Source organism: Somniosus microcephalus, chromosome 5 (assembly GCF_052327205.1).
Source record: "Somniosus microcephalus isolate GS21.2 chromosome 5, FLI_Smic_1.0, whole genome shotgun sequence".
NCBI lineage: Eukaryota > Metazoa > Chordata > Chondrichthyes > Squaliformes > Somniosidae > Somniosus > Somniosus microcephalus.
The window spans coordinates 80986463-81007041 of record NC_140991.1 but is presented as its reverse complement, the minus strand read 5'-3'; the positions used below and the strand labels follow the sequence as shown (position 1 = coordinate 81007041).

The 20579-nt window shown below is 46.4% G+C and overlaps 1 protein-coding gene across 3 annotated transcripts in view; it reads right to left on the bottom strand.

Moving 5' to 3' along the window:
- Positions 1-19833, bottom strand: part of steap2 (STEAP family member 2, metalloreductase) — a 116449-nt gene extending 96616 nt beyond the window's left edge. Inside the window, exon 1 of one of the 3 annotated variants that reach the window (XM_085987883.1) lies at positions 18619-19833. The gene's annotated coding sequence lies outside the window, so the exon portion shown is untranslated. Of the gene's footprint in view, positions 1-4912; positions 5151-18618 lie in introns of those variants that run through there. The other 2 variants (XM_085987884.1, XM_085987882.1) reach the window with 2 other exon arrangements.
- Positions 19834-20579: the final 746 nt, after the last annotated feature.

The following is a 20579-nucleotide window of genomic DNA, read 5'->3' as shown; positions in this document are numbered from 1 at the left end:
AGACCAAATGTGCGAAGAAATGTTGAGGATAAGCAATTCCAGCACATCAATGAGAAGCCGACAAGGAGCTTCAATGTAGGACAACCAGCCTTGGCCCGTGACTACCGAACAGAGAAATGGCAACCCGGAACGATATGCACACGGCAGGGGCCATTAATGTACACAGTGGATGTCGGGGAGAACATTGAGACACCACGTCGACCAGATCCTAGCGTCACAGGAACTAATCAACCCCATGCCTCGTGTACCTGGGGATGAACCCAACATACCGGTAGCCTCTACCTCAGAAACAGTAGCAGTGGAAACTGATGAACTAACCGATGAAAGGGGGCCAGAATCACCTTCGCACCAAGAACAAGAACCTCAGGAAAGGCGCTATCCAGAAAGGATCAGGAAGCCGCTCCAAAGACTGAATGTATAAATGGACTATTTCAGTTTAATGTGCATGTTAAAGTGTTAATTGTTATTTGAATGTTATAGGTACTGCTAATCTAAAAAGGGGAGGAATTGTAGTGTATGTACCTTTAAGAGAGAACTACTTTTACAGCTCCTGTATACTGTAGCACTGGCAGTGACCACACCTGTATATAAGCCTTGAGCATGACTCTGTACTGTTAGTCTTTAGACTATTGGAAAACATCATACTTTAAGAATCACGGATTCAACAAAAACTAATCCCACTGCCCTGCTCCCCAGAGACTCCATGAGGGAGAAATTGGATGGCGCCCCTGCTAACGTCGCCGGGGCGCTAATATTAGCACCCCAAAAAAGTTAGCGCCGCCCCTGCCGGAAATTGAGTAGTAGTGCCCCAAGCAGGAGCTGGAGCGCTACTGGAAGCACGCCACCACCTCTTTGGGGCGCTACAACTGAAGATCGCGGCGCTAAGTGCAACAGCACCACACGCGTCGGCACATAGCGGCGCGTCATTGCAGGCCTCTTCCCCGGATTAAAGGGGGAGGGATCTAGTGCTGTGTGCACTGAGGTCCTGCAGGACCGCTGGGGAGCGGGGTGCCATGGAAACTCGCGGCCGACACCCCGAGAAAAAAATGGTAAGGAGGCAGGTGCTGGCAGTCGGCCAAAAGAAAATGGCCGCCCAACACCTGCCCCTTTTACTAGCGCCGCCGCTGCAAAAACGCCCCCTGACCCTGTCAGACATATCGTCCGCCGATAGCTCAGGGGGTGCAAGGGACGTTTGTGGCCGGGGCGCAAACGGGGCGCTGTGCATGGCGATGACGTCATCGCCAGCGGCGCAGCGCCATGGGGCACTACCGGCTACCGCCACTGCTAACCTCCCGCTGAATTTCTCGGGAGATGTTAGTGGCACCGCGCCTGGGCGCTAGGGAATTTGTGCCCCATTAGCAACCCTTGGGGGCACTAACAAGGGGCACAAATCAGCCCAATTTTTCCCCGCATCGCTCTATGTGAAAGGCTGAATAAATGTAATGATAATGCAGTCTAACACCAAACTAACAAGATTTATGTAACTTTGGGCTTGCTTATTATTCAAAATTGAAAGAAATCCTACCCTCAGTTTATAACAGCTAGATAATCTCTCATTCTTTACTATACCTCCAACTAGAAGAGCTTATTTAGTCACACACGAGGGCAGCCTCTAATAGGACAGCACAACAGCGAGTGTACAATAACACCCGAAAGATTAACTCTGTTAGATAAAAGGTCATTGACCTGAAACGTTGGCTGAGATTTTCTGGGGGTCAGCAGGCGCGATCGGTGGCAGGTCGGGTCGGAATGTGTTTCTATTCCTCAGCGGGTCGGGACCCCACTATGAGCCCGCCACCACACACCTTTCCCAATGTCGGGTCTGTCAGAGCTGAGCAGACCCGACACGCTGTGGCGGGGGACTCAATTCAGGTCTGTCAATGGGTAAATGTTGGAATCCATTATTAAGGAAGTAGTAGCAGGACATTTAGAGAATCATAATGCAATCAAGCGGAGTCAACATGGTTTTATGAAAGAGAAATCGCGTTTGACAAATTTATTAGAGTTCTTCAAGGGTGTGACAAGTAGGGTGGATAAAGGGGAACCAGTAGATGTAGTGTAATTGGATTTCCAAAAGGCATTCGATAAGATGCTGGGGCCTCAACTATTTACAATCTATATTAATGGCCCGTAATTTCCGGTAGGAGGCTTCCTGCGTGCAGATGCCTCCTATCGGGAAAAAATCTACGCCCTTACCTGAGGGCTCCCGAGGTGCAGCCATTTCCAATCCTGGGCCGTTCCACAGTCGAAATGCGCAGGGCCCAGGTATCCCAGGGGCGCAGGCGGTTCGCAAGCGTCCCTGGGATCACGTGGGCCAGGCGAGCCAATGAAAGAAGGGAATCCCCCTTCATACCTTTGACAGATAGACCTGTCAAAGGTATGAATGGGGATCACTGAAAAAAGACACAAACATTAAATATATTTTTTTTAAAAACCATCACGTTTTTAAAATGAGTTAAAATTACATTAAATTAAATATTTTAAACAAAAATTAAATTTTTTGAAAAAAATAATTGAAATTTTTTTACGGGGCTAAAAATAAACGTACCTTTTTTAAAAGTATTTTAAAATTATAAATGAGTGAAAAAATTTTTTTTTTTAAACTTTTTTAAACTCTTATGCTGGTAAAAGCAAGCCTTACACCAAGCCTTACATCTGCTTTTACCAAGCGTAAGATTTTTAAGTGATTTTAGCGGGCGGAGGTTCTGCAGAAAGCGAACTTTCCACCCGCAGAGGCCCTTCGCCAAGGCAGGCATCCAATCTGTCAAGAGCATTCTTGACAGATCGGAAATGCCGGTTTTCAGCGCATGTGCATTTCCAATGTCCCTACGGGTGTGTACACAGCTCGTATAAGCCGTAGGCATCGGAAAATACGGGCCAATGACTTGGCTGAAGGGACCGAGTGTACTGTAGCCAAATTTGCTGATGATTCAAAGATAGGTGGGAACGCAAGTTGTGAGGAGGACACAAAGGGCTGAATTTTCCAAGCCCTGAGGAGGCGGGCATGGAGGTGGGACTGCTGGTAAAGCAGCAGAAAGTGGGGGCAGATGGCAAACCCGCCCCGTGAAGGAAAAAGCCATATTCCAAGAGATACACCATCATATGAACAGATTTCTAACATTATTAATACATCATCATATGAGCAGATTTCTGACATTATTAATACATGATATACTGGGTTTAAAAGTCTGGAAGGCCTCGGCGACACAAGCTGTGTCAATACAGGCTTCTGAAATGGGATGGTTTGATAACACAAAAGTTGTAAAACACCATAAAAGCTTTGAAATGGGAATTGGTTAAATATACTAAAACAATGGCCCTATTGAAATAGCAGTTTGGCACTTCCAGAAGGTCTGGAGTTTGGGAGAAACACAATGGAATGACCCAAGTAAAGTGTTATAAACTAATACGTTGAACAGAAACATTAAAAGAGGCATGTGTCTTTGAAAAGATGACATCAAGTAAAAGAAACACCTGCTGGTCAAATAGTTTTTATGTTAAACTTGAAAGACAGGAGACCATAATTGTTAATGCAACCAATTGAGATAGCTAGAAATGCATGAAACACCCTGGTTAAAGTGGTTTTAATTTACATATTGTAAATATGATACCTACAGAACACTTTGAAAATATGACTTCAATAGATACACCAAGCAATTACATTGTGTTTGTATTGAACTTGGAACACCACGGAGTCACAACATCTGCCAATAACCAGTTAAGCTAATATTAAGAATTTAATGGAAGAATTTTGATAAGAATGGCATCAAAGAGATAAATGTGTAATACAATTTTATGATAAGTTTTTGAAACACCTAAACACAGATAGGAGTCTGCAAGCTAACAGTTGAATTGGCAGTAAGAATAGAAAAAAGTCAACAGAGGATGACTTAGAGATAATTCGCTTACATCAGCAGAAAACGTCAAAGGATAAACCATTAAAAAAAGGTATAAAATAGTGCTTTTTCAGATAGACAGTCAGAAGTCGCTGGAAACGGGCAAGTGATTCTCGGCTTCAGAACCACTCTGTAAGCCTACAACTCTGAATCTCGGGTAATCAGGGTATTTGATTTTGGTGGATATCCTGGATTAGAATTAAGGATAAGAAATGTAAAAATGTATGAAGTTAAGATTTGAGAATAAGAATATCTGTAGATAAGAAATGTAAGCTATTTCTTTTTGAACTATTAATGTTGCGATTGACTCAAAAGCTGTTAACTGTATGTCAGCTCTTAAATAAATCTATATATTTTTAGAATTGTCTCAAATAGTATTTCTGTATCAATCTCGCAAACTCAATTTCTGTACACTCTTTTGTGAGGAGTTGCAGAATTCTGGGGGGTATTCCGGACCCTCATAATATCCGGAAGGTTACAGTCTAGTTAAACTTATTAAAAGTGTTATCTGGAGGACGGTAACATCTTCAGTCATTCCTTTCCTTTACGGAGAGATAGCCTGAACCTTTAGACCTAATTAAGCATCTTATAGAATCCGGCTATCTCTAACTTTAGTTGAAGGTGAACGTCTGGGGAATATGCCTGATCTGGGGTAGCCGAAAAGGACTAGGACTAGTAATTATCCCTTCACCCCATCCCGCCTCCGTGCCCTTTTGCCAGAAGGCAGGAAGATGTGTTGCTTCGGGTCCCGTCTCCTGGAGGCAGGAAAGGCATTAAATACTTTTAACTGCCTGTTAACAGGTAGTTAACAGGCAGAAAAAAGGATTAGTGCCATTTTACCTTCACAGGTGAAGGCTTCCCGACCGCAGAGAACCCCGCCGGGTTGGAGGTGACGTGAAGGAGGTCTGCGGCGGTCGGAGGCACCTGGAAGTAAGATGTAGAGGTGAGTGATGGGTGCAAGTGTGGAGTGGCAAGCATGTAAGGTGAGTGCTAAGAGTAAAAAAATGTTCACTTACCTTGTTTTCTTCCTACAGCCTTCATCCTCTCTGGATCAGGAGACCCGACATCCTCGTTGTCGATTTCACAGATTGGCTGTTGGATCCTCCAAACCATCTGAAATCGACAAAGTTGAAAGGTTTGATGAGTCCTGAACACAAGGTCTCATCAAACTACAGGGAAAGTCAGTGTTTGACAGCTTCACAGAGCTGTCAAACGCTGACATTTCTTCCAAGAAGTCTTGACAGATAGCACGTCTGACGTTGACGTGCTCTGTCAGTGACTTCCTTCCTAATTGGCCTGCAGGACGGGCTTAATAAGGTCAATTAGGGGAAAATCCCTCTAGTTGGTCAGACAAGGATGGAGGCGGGACATTGACACGACAAGCAGCAATCCCGCCTCCAACTCGTCTGCATTGAGAAAATCCAGCCCAAAGAGTCTGCAAAGGCATATATAGGTAGGTTAAGTGAGCGGGCAAAAATTTGGCAGATGTAATGTGGGAAAATGCGAGGTTATCCACTGGTAGGAAGAATAGAAAAGCAAAATATTATTTAAATGGGGAGAGACTACAGAGTGCTGCGGTACAGAGGGATTTGGGTGACCTCGTACATGAAACACAAAAAGTTAGCATGCAGGTACAGCAAGTAATTAGGAAGGCAAATGGAATGTTGGCCTTCATTGCATGGGGGATGGAGTATAAAAGTAGGGAAGTCTTGCTACAACTGTACGGGGCGTTAGTAAGACCACACCTCGAGTACTGCATACAGTTTTGGTCTCCTTATTTAAGGAGAGATATACTTGCATTGGAGGCAGTTCAGAGAAGGTTAACTAGGTTGATTCCTGGGATGAAAGAGTTGTCTTATGAGGAAAGGTTGAGCAGGTTGGGCTTATACTCATTGGAGTTTAGAAGAATGAAAGGTGATCTTATTGCAACATGTAAGATTCAGAGGGGGCTTGACAGGGTAGATGCTGAGAGGATGTTTCCCTTCGTGGGGGAATCTAGAACTAGGTGGCATAGTTTCAGAATAAGGGGTCGCCCATTTAAGATGGAGATGAGGAGGAATTTCTTCTCTCAGAGGGTCGTGAATCTTTGGAATTCTCTACCCCAGAGAGCTGTGGAGGCTGAGTCAGTGAATACATTCAAGGCTGAGATAGACAGATTTTTGACCTACAGGGCAGTCAAGGGTTATGGGGAACAGGCAGAAAAGTGCAGTTGAGATCAAGATCAGATCAGCCATGATCTTGTTGAATGGCAGAGCATGCTCGAGGGGCCGAATGACCTACTCCTGTTCCTATTTCTTATGAGGGTGAGTGTGAGGTGTGGCTAGTGAGATGGGGAGATGGATGGGTGAAGGAGCAAGGTAAGTTGGTGTGAGAAGGATGTGCAGGAGTAGGGTAGGGAAGGCAGAGTGAGGGGGATGTGATGAGAGACACAGCAGGATGAGGTTGAGTATGGCTTTGTGCTAACATTTCATGATCTATTGAGATCATTGAAACGTTTGCAGCACTGCACCCAAGTAATCCTGATCACATCCCTGCTTGTGCCCTCCTCTGCAATGTGCAACCAGGCTGTGTTAATCTCCTGGGGCCGTCTCTTCCACCCATGGGAAGAGGACCTCCCTGCATGCTGTGACTCCCTCTGTAAGCATATGGAGGGAGTCATGGGAGAGCCTGGGTGCAGCCCTGCACATTTTGCAACAAACACAGTCCAGGAAAGTAAAGATACAAGAACTTTAACCCATAATCTGATACATGATGGAATAGATTGGATTTACTAAGTCTAAGATTTAGTAGTGGGGAAGAAAGAGATTGAGTCTCAAGAGCATTTCATTTTCTAGGAGGATAACACAAATGAGATTGTGGAACATGGTCAGAACAACTAGTAGCACCACTCAGTGGAAAAGTCTTGACTGTATTCTCACATGGATCCTAAACTCTATACAGATTATAATACAATGAAACAGTCAGTCCTTAAATGTTATAACCTCACATCAGAAGTTTATTGACATCAGTTTAGAAAGTCCCAAACTGTACATATAATAGCCAGGAAATTGGGCCCATTTGTGCCAGCCGTTGTGGCCGGTTTGGAAGAGAAAATGGCGGCCACCATTTTGGGCAGATCATGAGCGCTGCTGTTGCCTGCGCTCGTTGCAGAAATGGAAATGAGGCAGATCGTGACATCAATGAGCGTGCATCGCTGATTTGATGCACGATCTGCTATTTTGGATGTCGCTGCTCCTTTTAACACCCTTTCCAAATCACGAGTAGCTGAACATGCATTCAGCAGCAGGAAGGACATCCCACCAGCGCTATTTGAAGGGATCATCAACAACTTGCAGCTGACTTGCTTTTACACCTCTACTGGCTCTGTGCAAGTTTGTGTAATTGTTTGGAGCTTTCTACAGTTTTCTTTTAAAGTTGCTGAGGTGACAGGGAGAGTTGCTGCAATTAGAGAACACCTTGCTTCTCATTTAAAGGGTCCTGCTCACTTCTCTTGCTCCCAGTCATGGGGGTCCTACTTGCAGTCCCCCTTGCGCTCAAGTATGATAGGGAGATGGAGCGGAGGCAGCGAAGATGCTCGCAGAGGGAGCAGGAGGAGGGGCAGGAGGCCTCTCAGCAGGAGGCTTTACCCAACTAGGGTCTTCCGAGAGCACTTCTACCTGCACCTAAGCCAGGAGCAGTGTATTAGGAGGCTTCGCTTCACCTAGGATGTGGTCACAGAACTCTGCCACCTCTTGCAACCAGACCTGCAGCCTCAGAGCAGGGCGACGATGGCGCTGCCAGTGGCCCTCAAGGTCACCATGGCTCAATTTCTTTGCCAGCAGATCCTTTCAATCTGGAGCAGAAGACATAGCTAACATCTCCCAGTTCACCATCCATCGCAGCATCCGGGAGGTCACAGAGTCTCTGTACTACAGGAGAAGGGACTTCATTAGTTTCGCTCCAAACAGAGAGTAGCAGCAGGAGCACGCATGTGGCTTTGCCAAGATATCGGGCTTCCCCACTGTGCTAGGCACCATCAACTGAGTGGCTTTGTGGGTGCCAAAACCAATCCTGAGATGTTACACAACCGCAAAAGCACCACTCACTTAACGTGCAGTTGGTGTGCAACCACGCCCAGCACATCATGATGGTGAATGCCCAGTATCCTGGCAGCAGTCATGATGCCTGCATCCTGCGCCAGTCCGGTGTGCCAGCAATCTTCCAGCTACCACATCAAACCTGAGGGTGGCTACTCAGATGAAAGGGCTATCCGCCCTGCACTTTGCTGATGACTCCCCTCTGCAACCCCATCACTTGTGGCCAGCACTCTCAGAATGAGAGCTATGCTTCCACCAGGAACATCATTGAGCAGACCATCGGGATGCTCAAGCAACAATTCCGCTGCCTTGACCACTCAAAAGCAGTGGCAGTGGCGAGAGGATAAAGAGTGGCCCGAGAGCCGACCTGAATTATAACAGTGGCAGTGGCGAAAGGATAAAGAGCGGCCTGAGAGCGGACCTGAATTAAAGCATCGGCAACGGTGAGAGGATAAAGAACGGCCCAAGAGCGGACCTGAATTAAAGCATCGGCAGTGGCGAGAGGATAAAGAGCGGCCCAAAAACAGGCCTGAATTAATGCATTGGCAGCTGCGAGGCTCCGATTCAAAAACACAAAAAAATCAAAGAGTGACGTCACAGGAGGTGATTGGTTGGTGAGTATTACAGCTTTTTTTTTTGCTCTCTAAGTTAGGGAATGGGGTTAAATTAAGTGCTGAGAAACTGTAATTTCCTAGTACTTATTAAATTAATAACTTAAACTAGATGAAATCATCAAAGAATAAAATTAAAATATTAACTAATTAATTAATAAATAAAACAAGGTTAGAGCTGGCAGGGCATGTGGGAGTCTGTGGAGAGCATCGCATCGCGATCCTGAGCAACCACATCTGCAGTAAGTGTCTTCAACTCGAGGAACTTCAGCTCAGAGTTGTTAAGCTGGAGTACGAGCTGCAGACATTGCGATGCATCAGGGAGGGGGAGAGTTACCTGGACACCAAAATTCCCTAGATTCTAGAACAGTTCCAGCAGGTTGGAATGTAGCAAATGTACACCGCTATTCAAGATAGATGGGGGGAGAGAAAACAGGGAACTACAGGCCAGTTAGCCTGACATCAGTCATCAGGAAAATGCTGGCATCCATTGTTAAGGAAGTGGTATCAGGGCACTTAGAAAATCGTAACATGATTAGGCAGAGTCAACGTGGTTTTAGGAAAGGGAGATCGTGTTTGACAAATTTATTAGAGTTTTTTGAGGATGTAACTAGCAGGCTGGGACTAGAGTCCTGGCGGATCATATAACTAGGGCTGTAGAGAGGGCTTTAAACTAACTAGTGCGGGGGGGGGGGGGGGGGGGGGGGGGGGAGGTTCCTAGAGAGCAAATAATAAAAATGACAACAGAGAAGGTCATAGACTTAGGGAGCAGTGGGGAAATTAAAAACCAGAGCGTGTCAGGAAGGGGCAGAAGGTATGGAGTAAAAGGTAAAATAATAAAAAGGGCAAAAGCAGGAACTAAGTGTCACAAAACATCTTTGAAAGTTCTCTAGCTGAATGCACGTAGCATTCGTAACAAAATAGACGAGTTAATGGCACAAATAACTACATATGGGTATGATCTTGTGGCCATTACAGAAACGTGGCTGCAGGGTGACAATGCCTGGGAATTAAACATACCAGGTTATTTAACGATCAGGAAGGACAGGCAGGAAGGAAGGGGAGGTGGGGTGGCTATGTTAATAAAGGAAGGAATCACTGTAATACAGAGAAATGATATTGGGTCAAAAGATCAGGATAATGAAACAGTTTGGGTGGAGGTAAGGAATAATAAGGGGAAAAAAACACTAGTGGGCGTAGTCTATAGGCCTCCGAACAGTGGCAATTCTGTTGGACGGGGTATCAATCAGGAAATAGTTGAGGCTTGTAATAAGGGAACATCTATAATTATGGGGGATTTTAACTATCATATTAATTGGACAAATCAAATTGAGCAGGGCTGCCTTGAGGATGAGTTCATTGAGTGTATTAGGGATGGGTTTCTTGAGCAGTATGTAACTGAACCGACCAGGGGGCAAGCAACCTTAGATCTGGTCCTGTGTAACGAGATGGGATTAATTAAAAATGTCCTAGTAAAGGATCCCCTTGGAATGAGTGACCATAACATGGTTCAATTCCATATTCAATTAGAGGGTGAGAAGGTTGGATCTCAAACAAGCGTGCTAAGCTTGAATAAAGGAGACTATGAAGGTATGAGAGCGGAATTGAGTAGAGTGGATTGGGAAAATAGATTAAAGGGTAAGACGATACATGATCAGTGGTGTACATTTAAGGAGTTATTTTACAACTTCCAAAAAATATATATTCCACTGAGAAGAAAAGGGTGTAAAAGAAAAGACAGCCATCCATGGCTAAGTAAAGAAATTAAAGGATAGTATTCGACTAAAAACAAGGGCATATAAGGTAGCCAAATCTAGTGGGAGGATAGAGGATTGGGAAAACTTTAAAAGACAGCAAAAAGTAACAAAAAGATTGATTAAGAAAGGGAAGATAGATTATGAAAGTAAATTAGCAAAAAATATAAAAACAGATAGTAAGAGTTTTTATAGTTATATAAAAAGAAAAAGGGTGGCTAAAGTAAATGTTGGTCCCTTAGAGGATGAGACCGGGAAATTAATGGTAGGAAATAGGGAGATGGCAAAAACACTGAATGAATATTTTATATCAGTCTTTACAGTAGAAGACACTAAGAATATCCCAACACTGGACAAACAGGGGGCTAAAGGGGGGGGGGGGGGGGGAAGGAGCTAAACACGATCAAAATCACTAAGGAAGTGGTACTCGGTAAAATAAAGGGACTCAAGGCAGATAAATCACCTGGACCTGATGGCTTACATCCTAGGGTCTTGAGGGAAGTGGTGGTAGGGATTGTGGATGCATTGGTAATAATTTTCCAAAACTCCCTGGACTCGGCAAAGGTCCCGGCAGACTGGAAAACTGCTAATGTAACACCCTTATTTAAAAAGGGCAGTAGACAGAAGGCTGGAAACTATAGACCAGTTAGCCTAACATCTGTGGTAGGTAAAATTTTGGAGTCCATTATTAAGGAGACAGTAACAGGACATTTGGATAATCATAATTTAATAGGACAAAGTCAGCATGGTTTTATGAAGGGGAAGTCATGTTTGACAAATTTGCTGGAGTTCTTTGAGGAAGTAACATATAGGGTGGATAAAGGGGAACCAGTGGACGTAGTGTATTTAGACTTCCAAAAGGCATTTGACAAGGTGCCACACAAAAGATTATTGCTTAAGATAAAAAATCACGGGATTGGGGGTAATATTCTGGCATGGATAGAGGATTGGCTATCTAACAGAAGGCAGAGAGTTGGGATAAATGGTTCATTCTCAGACTGGCAATCAGTAACTAGTGGTGTTCCGCAGGGGTCAGTGCTGGGTCCCCAACTCTTTACAATCTATATTAACGATTTGGAGGAGGGGACCGAGTGTAACATATCAAAGTTTGCAGATGATACTAAGATGGGAGGGAAAGTAGTGAGTGAGGAGGACATAAAAAACCTGCAAGGGGACATCGACAGGCTAAGTAAGTGGGCAGAGATTTGGCAGATGGAATACAATACTGGAAAGTGTGAGGTTATGCACTTTGGCAGGAAAAATCGTAGAGCAAGTTATTATCTTAATGGCAAGAAACTGGAAAGTACTGAAGTACAAAGGGATCTGGGGGTCATGGTGCACGAAACTCAAAAGGTTAGTATGCAGGTGCAGCAAGTGATTAAGAAGGCCAATGGAACGTTGGCTTTCATTGCTAGGGGGATAGAATATAAAAATAGGGAGGTATTGCTTCAGTTGTACAAGGTATTGGTGAGACCGCACCTGGAATACTGCGTACAGTTTTGGTGTCCATACTTAAGAAAAGACATACTTGCTCTCGAGTCAGTACAAAGAAGGTTCACTCGGTTAATCCCGGGGATGAGGGGATGGACATATGAGGAGAGGTTGAGTAGATTGGGACTCTACTCATTGGAGTTCAGAAGAATGAGAGGCGATCTTATTGAAACATATAAGATTGTGAAGGGGTTGGATCGGGTGGATGCGGGGAAGATGTTCCCGATGATGGGTGAAACTAGAACTAGGGGGCATAATCTTAGAATAAGGGGCTGCTCTTTCAAAACTGAGATGAGGAGGAACTACTTCACTCAGAGGGTGGTAGGTCCATGGAATATGCTGCCCCAAAAAGCTGTAGAAGCTACATCATTACATAAATTTAAAACAGAAATAGACAGTTTCCTAGAAGTAAAAGGGAATTAAGGGTTACGGGGAGCAGGCAGGAATTTGGACATGAGTCTAGGTTCAGATCGGTCATGGCCCTGTGGGTAGCGGAGCGGGCCCAGGTGCCGTGTAGCCTGATCCTGCTCCTATTTCGTGTGTCTAATTCTGTTAGATTCAGGAGAGGGTTCTGTGATAGTGGATTGGCGGTTAGGATCAGATCAGCCATGATCTTATTGAATGGCGGAGCAGGCTCGAGGGGCCGATTGGCCTACTCCTGCTCCTATTTCTTATGTTCTTATGTAGGGTAGATAAAGGGGAACCAGTGGATGTAGTAGATTGGGATTTCCAAAAGGCATTCCATAAGGTGCCACATAAAAGGTTATTACACAAGATAAGGGCTCATGGGATTGGGGTAATATAGTAGCATGGATAGAGGATTGGTTAATGGACAGAAAACAGAGAGTAGGGATAAACGGGTCTTGTTCAGGTTGGCAGGCTGTAACTAGTGGGGTGCCGCAAGGATCAGTGTTGGGGCCTCAGCTATTTACAATATATATTAATGACCTAGATGAAGGGACCGAGTGTAATGTATCCAAGTTTGCTGATGATACAAAGCTAGGTGGGGCAGTAAGCTGTGAGGGGAACACAGAGTCTGCAAAGGGATATAGATAGATTAAGTGAGTAGGCAGTAAGGTGGCAGATGGAGTATAATGTAAGGAAATGTGAGGTTATTCACTTTGGCAGGAAGAATAAACAGAATATGTTTTAAATGGTGAGAAACTTTTAAATGTTGGTGTTCAGAGAGATTTGGGTGTCCTCGTGCAAGAAACACAGAAAGCTAGCATGCAGGTACAGCAAGCAAAAAGCAAATGGCATGTTGGCCTTTATTGCAAGGGGGTTGGAGTATAAGAGTGTGGTAAACTACTGTTATACCTGTCTGTGGAGGTATGTGTATTCCACTAGGTACAGGTCTGAACATGCCTCGGCTGACTCCTCCCACTATTCCAGGTATATAAGTGACTACCTCCCAGTCCCTTAGTATTCTGGACGGGTCGACCACTCGAGACTAGACCTTCATTCTTTAGTTAATAAAAGCCTGATTGTTACTCGCTCAACCTCAGTCTTTTGAGTAATTGATGGCGCATCAATTTTATTAACTAAATTTTTATAATGGAGAAGCTCCTCACACCAGCATGCCTGGACCTGGACAGTTGGGAAGCGGACGCTTCCACCAAGTTTGCTCACTGGCTCATGTGCTTCAAGACATTCCTGACTGCCTCCACTGCGGTCACAACGGATGCGGACAAACTGTCTGTCCTGATCTCCAAGGTGAACCACCGAGTGTACTCAGTCATCCAGGACGCGACCTCGTACACAGACGCCCTCCAGCTCCTCAAGACCCAGTACGCACGCCCTGTGAACGAAGTGTACGCCAGGCACCTCCTGGGGAGACGCAAGCAACAACCTGGGGAATCGACTGAGGAATACCTCCAAGCACTGTCCGTGCTTGGCCGGGCCTGTGGATGTAAGGCGGTAACGCCCGCTAAGTACACGGAGGAACTGATCCGGGATGCCTTCGTAGTGGGCCACAGGTCCAACTACACCCGACAGCGTCTGCTGGAGCAGAGCGACCTCAACCTCAACAAAGCCTCCGAAATCGCACTAACGCTGGACGCAGCCTACCGGGGCATGGATGCCTACTCCTCTGCACCGTGGACGCCGCGGGGAACGACAACCTGGGACACGGTAGGACAGCCCCATAGCACCGTGCCACCCCAGCCACAGCCCAACAACGGCCCAACTACCGCAGCAGTGTCCCAAAGCCAGACAGCAGTATCCCAAGGCCAGAAATGCTACTTCTGTGGCCAGGCCAAACACCCCAGAGCGCGCTGCCCGGCGAAGAATGCGACCTGCTCGGGCTGTGGGAAAAAGGGACACTACGCCAACGTCTGCAAGGCCAAAGCCACCCCGAACGCCAGCAGCGCCGTGTGTGGGCCGGGCGAGCCGCCATCTTGGGCCCCCAACAGCACCGCGTGTGGGCCGTGCGGGCCGCCATCTTGGGCCTCCCCAGCCATGTGCGAACCACCGCAGCAGCAGCCATCTTGGACGACTCCAGCCACATGGGAGTCATGGACGCCGCCATCTTGGACACCAGCCGGGACGCAGCAGACCGCCAACACCCCCCCATCTGATACCCGCAGCAACACACCGACCCCTACGCTGGCCTCTGTTACGCTGGACCAAACGAGACTGCACCAACTAGCTCGGTCCAAAATGGATGTTAAGGTAAACGGCTATGCAATAAACTGCCTTTTTGACTCCGGGAGCACAGAGAGCTTCATCCACCCCGACATGGTGCGGCGTTGCTCTCTCCCAGTCCTGCCTGCGCACCAGCGGATTTCTATGGCCTCCGAGTCCCAGTCAGCGGACAGTGGCGGCTACTGCGTGGCGACACTAGTTGTACAGGGCCTTGGCGAGACCACACCTGGAGTACTATGCACAGTTTTGGTCTCCTTATCTAAGGAAGGATATACTTGCCTTGGAGGCAGTGCAACGAAGGTTCACGAAATTGATTTCTGAGATGAGAGGGTTGTCCTATGATGAGAGATTGTGTAGAATGGACCTATAGAAGAGTTTAGAAGAATAAGAGGTGATCTTTTTGAAACATACAAGATTCTGAAGGGGATTGACAGGGTAGATGCTGAGAGGTTGTTTCCCCCGGCTGCAGTGTCTAGAACTGGGGGGCATAGTCTCAGGATAAGGGGTAGGCCATTTAAGACTGAGATGAAGAAGAATTCCTTCACTCAGAGGGTTGTGAATCTTTGGAATTCTCTGCCCCAGAGGGCTGTAGATGCTGAGTCGTTGAGTATATTCAAGGCTGAGATAGAGGGGAATCTAGGGATATGGAGATCGGGCGGGAAAATGGAGTTGAGGTCGATGATAAGCCATGATCTTACTGAATGAGCAGGCTCGAGGGGCCATAAGGCCTACTCCTGCTCCTATTTCTTATGTTCTTACGAGCCCTCCAGTACATGCCGGAGCAGGTGTCCTATTTCATGGTGGTCTGCTGTATGCTCCACAACTTGGCCATCACGAGGGCACAGCCCTTGCCACCACGGTTTTCAGGACCATCTCAGTAGGAGGAGGAGGCTGGCAGCATTTCCCCATTCGCGACAGGCTGTCCGTGAGCATCTCATCAGACTCCCGTTCCAATGATTGAAACCCCAGATCCCCGTTGCTCACCACTTTCCCATCTTACCATTCCACTATCATGGAACATCACAGCATCATCTGGGTACAAAGCTGAAATGAGACCCATCGCAAAACAAATATTCCAAACATAATTTATAAATTTAATCAAATCCAAATCAAAACGTCAACTAATCACCATTGTGCTTTCCCTTAGTGTCTGTCTTTTATGTTCTCTTTCCTACTCTAGCGCTCCTACGAAGTGCTCCCCCATTGGCTGTAGCATGGCTGGTGGAAGGATACTGACTTTCAGTGGTGGAGACTGCAGATAGCCTTGCAGGATGACCTCGAGCAGCTCTGGGCCTAGAAGGCCCAACTGTAGAATGCACCACCTCGGCATGGGCAGTAGCAGTCTGGGCTGGCTGGATGACGGGCAGCAGCAAGGGCACTGGTGGAGTGGCAGGGGTGGGAGTATGAATGCGGTCATCCTGAGAGGACAGCAGGTTCTTGCTCCACGGAGCCACTGTCACTCTTCTGGGGCAGCGCCTCAGCATTCCTAGCCATCTGTTGGAGCACAGATTGCTGGACTGCTGCGACACCCTGCAAGCCCCTTTCCACACTCGTAAACCCAGCCACGATGGCAGCAGTCTGATCTTCCACTGCAGCACTGAGACGTTGGGTCACTTCTGCCCGAGCTGCAATGGAAGCTGCGACATTGCCCATCACATGCAGCATCATAGCTGGGTCCACAAGGTCTCTCATGGAGTTGCCCATCATTTCCATCCTGGAAATCATAGGCTCCAAGCTCCATGAAAAGCCCCGTGCAATGTTGGAGCTGGACTCCTCCATGCTCCTTGTCATTGCCAAGAGGCTCTCTGGCAAGCTTGCCTTTGCATCAAGCATTTGTGTGTGCATGTCCATCACCCTTCTTCTGAAGGCTGCCCCATCGAGCTCACCATATGAGTCCTGTGCAGCAGAACTCGCACGCGAACTCACCCTCCAGGGAGCTGGCCCCTGAACTACCCTTTCCCCCTGGCCTTGCTGCAGCTCACTCATGCAGATCTTGCTTCTACACTAGCCTCGAAAGTACGTGCAGTGCAAGTTTCTGAGTTGGTGCCTGCGCATGTCAGATGCAGTGACGGTGTGTCTTCTTCTCCTTCACTGTCCTCCTCCATCACATCAGGGATTGGCTGTGCTGGTGGGACTTCTTGGGTATCTGAAAAGGAGAAAGGCACAAGGGTCGGGTTGTGGCAAGGGGGGGTGGGGAAAGCAAGATATCGATGCATACACCAGCAGCAGCTTGTAAGCCAGAAGAGATTATGGGATGAGGGGGAAGTGGGATGAGAGACAAAGGATTAGGTATGAGCATACAGTCATCATCAGCAATGCTTTCAATTTCCCCGCTCGCCACGGACTCTGTGACTGCCTATGATCTCAGCATGGCTTCCTCCAGCTCTGTCAGATTCTGCAGATGGGCTTCCCCTCCACCCGTCTCCTGCTGGTTATGAGCAACCTTTGCCTGCAAAAGAAAGGGAAGTGTGTCAGTGAGTGTGGTGCAATGAGTTTGGGTAATGTGCCTGCCATGGTTGAATAGCTGGCAATGTGTGCAAGGTGCACAATGTGGGTGTGAGTCTTGCAGCAGTGGTAAGCGTGTGAGGGTGAAGTGAAGCTATGATTGTGAGGTGTGATTGCTAGAGATAATTGGTAGGTGAGTGATGGGGGTGTGGTGCATTGAGCAGTGTGTGAGCCTGGTGGAATACGGCAATTGATGATGCATTCACTCACCTTGACCACTCGTGTGAGGACATTAAACTTTTTGTGGCACTGGATCCAGGTCCTGGGGACAACACTCATCACACTGACAGCTTCAGCTATCTCCTCCCAGAGCCTTCTGCTGTTCTGCCTTGAAGGCCTCTTGCCCCACTGTGGGTAGAGGACCTGATGGCATCTTTGAAACCCCAGGACCAAGGCCTCCAGTGCCGTATCTGAAAATCTCCTCTTTTTCCTTGGCTGTTGGGCCATGGCTTTCTACACAACAATGAGGTGCTTCTGCAAAAAAGCACCTCTCCTTCAAGTAGTGCAGTGCCTAAGCCAAGCTTTATTGGCCAGTACACTGCACCCAACATTGGCTTAGCACTGAACAGGGGGGCCAAATCAGCAGCAGGGAATCTGGAAATGTTCTTAAACTGGATCACAGTGAACAAGTAGCAAGTAGAAAATTGCATGACGTGGTGTGCATGAGACAGTGGTAAGTACATTGTTGTAGAGAGATTTACATATAAAAAAGGGCAAAATTGCCCACATTCATGATTTTGTGGGGTAGTAGATGTACCTCTTGGCCAAAGTTGGCTAAAATATCCTACATAGTCTGCTTTAAACATCCATATTATTTGAAGTTGTTAGGGCATGATTTAAATATCAGATGTTATAGCCAGCATATTGTGAGAAAGCTAAGACTAAAACAAGGAGCTCGTGCAGTGTAGAATCAGCACAATCAGCTGCAGCAGATGTACAAGAAAAGATACTTCAACAACAACAACTTGTATTTATATAGCGCCTTTAATGTAGTAAAATGTCCCAAGGTGCTTCACAGGAGCGTTAGCAAACAAATGTGACACCGAGCCACATAAGGAGATGTTAGGGCAGAAAAGAGGTAGGTTTTAAGGAGCGTCTTAAAGGAGGAAAGAGAGGTGGAGAGGTTTAGGGAGGGAATTCCAGAACTTAGGGCCTTGGCAGCTGAAGGCACGGCCACCAATGGTGCAGCGATTCAAATCGGGGATGCTCAAGAGGGCAGAATTGGAAGAGCCCAGATATCTCGGACGGTTGTAGGGCTGGAGGAGATTACAGAGATAGGGAGGGGCGAGGACATGGAGGGATTTGAAAACAAGTATGAGAAGTTAAACAGAACTTAAATAGGGTCAGGTTGTCAGTCTGCCACAGGCAGGAGACCTGCTAACTTGGTGAACAAAACATTTGTACAGTACATCCAAAAAAAATCACCATCATACTTTAGATCCTCCAATCCAAATTACAGAGAACTCCACATATGTGGAGCTGCCATTTCCCCAATATGAAGTACACATACTATCCCCTGAAGGAACAGCACCAACTTACCTAAACCCAAATAATTTAAGAATATGTTGGTAAAGTTTAGAAAACCCTCATGTGTACTCAGGAACACTGTAGAAATTTAACCAACTAATAAAACACAACTTACCGGGACAGAACTCTGTTAAACTTCTGGCTGCTTATCCAGCTAAGAGCCCATATCTGTTGGGCTCTTGTATTACATAGTCGTCTGGAGCCGAGTAGGAAGAAGCACTGCTGCCTGTTACAGATCTTCGCCTCCAAATCCCATCAATGAGTCAGACTTGTTCAAGTATAGGATTACTGAGTTTAATCACACAAAATCAAACTGCTGCCAATCTTCTATCACCAGTAGTGTCATCTTGGCATCAACTTGATTCCAAGGGAATCCCAGTTAACCCCTCACATGGACGATAGTCATTCGTTGGCATTTAAACAGCTGACAACGTCAGCTTTGATCCTCACTAGGCAGGCGGCAGACACAAAGAGCGGGGGCGGAAACAGACTCCAATATAGACAGTTCCGGAGCCCCCTCTTAACCAATCTATCGTTATGCTAATAGGCCGCGTTAATAGTTTGCTTGAACTGGGCTCGAAGACTCTGACTGGTGGTCGGTTGTTCGCTGTCTGCTCTTGATCTGGGATCGATCCCGATCGACAGCGTTGCCCTAACAGCAGATTAGGCCGTCTCCGTGTGTCTTGGCCGGTGCCATTTCCTGACCCCTCTTCAATGCAGACAACTGTTAATCTGCTTTAACCGCCCAGTTGCATCATTAACGGGCCCGACGAAAATAACTGGGAACACTCGACTGCAGCGAGCCGTGACAACCTTCAGCGTAACTCAGCTCTTTCCAAACCCAGGGCATGCTCCATTCCAGCCCTCTTCTGAGGGGGTTATCGTTCCCATTTCAACAGGAGCACTGCAAAAGTTAGAACACAACTACAATGATAAAACAGCAGTTCAAACGTTTAAAACCTGTCTAGATGTGTCCTGCTGTCATTGGGGGCATGTTTAAAATAAATCGTCCACTACCGATCAAAATCTGAACGGAGAATATTTAGCCCGAGTGAGTGGACTCAGCAACCAGCTTCCCCGCTTTGTGAATCATGTGTCACTGTCTCAGGCGCCGCCACTGTCGACCTTCTTAAATTACAATTAAGTATTTACTTTGACTGCAATCTGTTTGAAATGGTCTAAATGTGTTGTTTATTCCCAGTAATAAGCAATTCACCTTTAAATTAAGAGTGGTTTAGCTCAGAGTATTGTCATTTTACTACAACCATTTGCACTAATGGAGATTGAAACTTCCATGGATAGAGCGTCCCTTCTTACGTCTGCACGCAACCAGAGAGGGGGGGAGCCAAAGAGCTGTTTATCTTTCTGTCTTTTATCGGTGTAGTTGAGAGATTTCACACACTAAGCCGTTATTTTATGAGCCAACAAATAAATACGTCATATCCCTCAGTTCACATGAAGAAAGTTAGCACACACCACTATACAAAGAGTCTTTGATAATTACCTTTTTATTCGTCCGTTTAGTATCGACCTCTTTACAATCATCAATATTTTGTAGTACGGCTGTGATTCTGCAGTTGAAAATGAGAGGCAGCGAAGCATTTGACCAGTTCAACAATTTCAGATCATAACCTTGGCCCCTATTTCATTTTCACTTATATTTTTCCACTCCTTTCCTTTCCCCCCCCCTTTCCTTTTGTTTCTCTCTCACACCTGGCAGCTATCTTTTGCCCTGCCAGTACACTTTACACCTAATCACAGCCAATTACCATCTCGTCTAGCTTCTAATCTCTTTTACTTCTTTTGGTTCTTTTATTCTTTTGTCCGATCGCAGCCCTGCCTTCGATCTAGTTCCTTTTCTCTCCAGTTTTGAAGAAGGGTCAAACCCGAAACGTCAACTCAAATTTCTCTCCACGGATGTTGCCTGACTTGCTGAGTTTTTCCAGCATTTTCTGTTGTTATTTCGGATTTCCAACATCTGCAGTATTTTGCTATCGTACTGGGTTCCAATCATTTTGTAATAAAATGACTTTCAGCTACAACCCACACCTAGTTACAACCCTGAACTGAAATGTC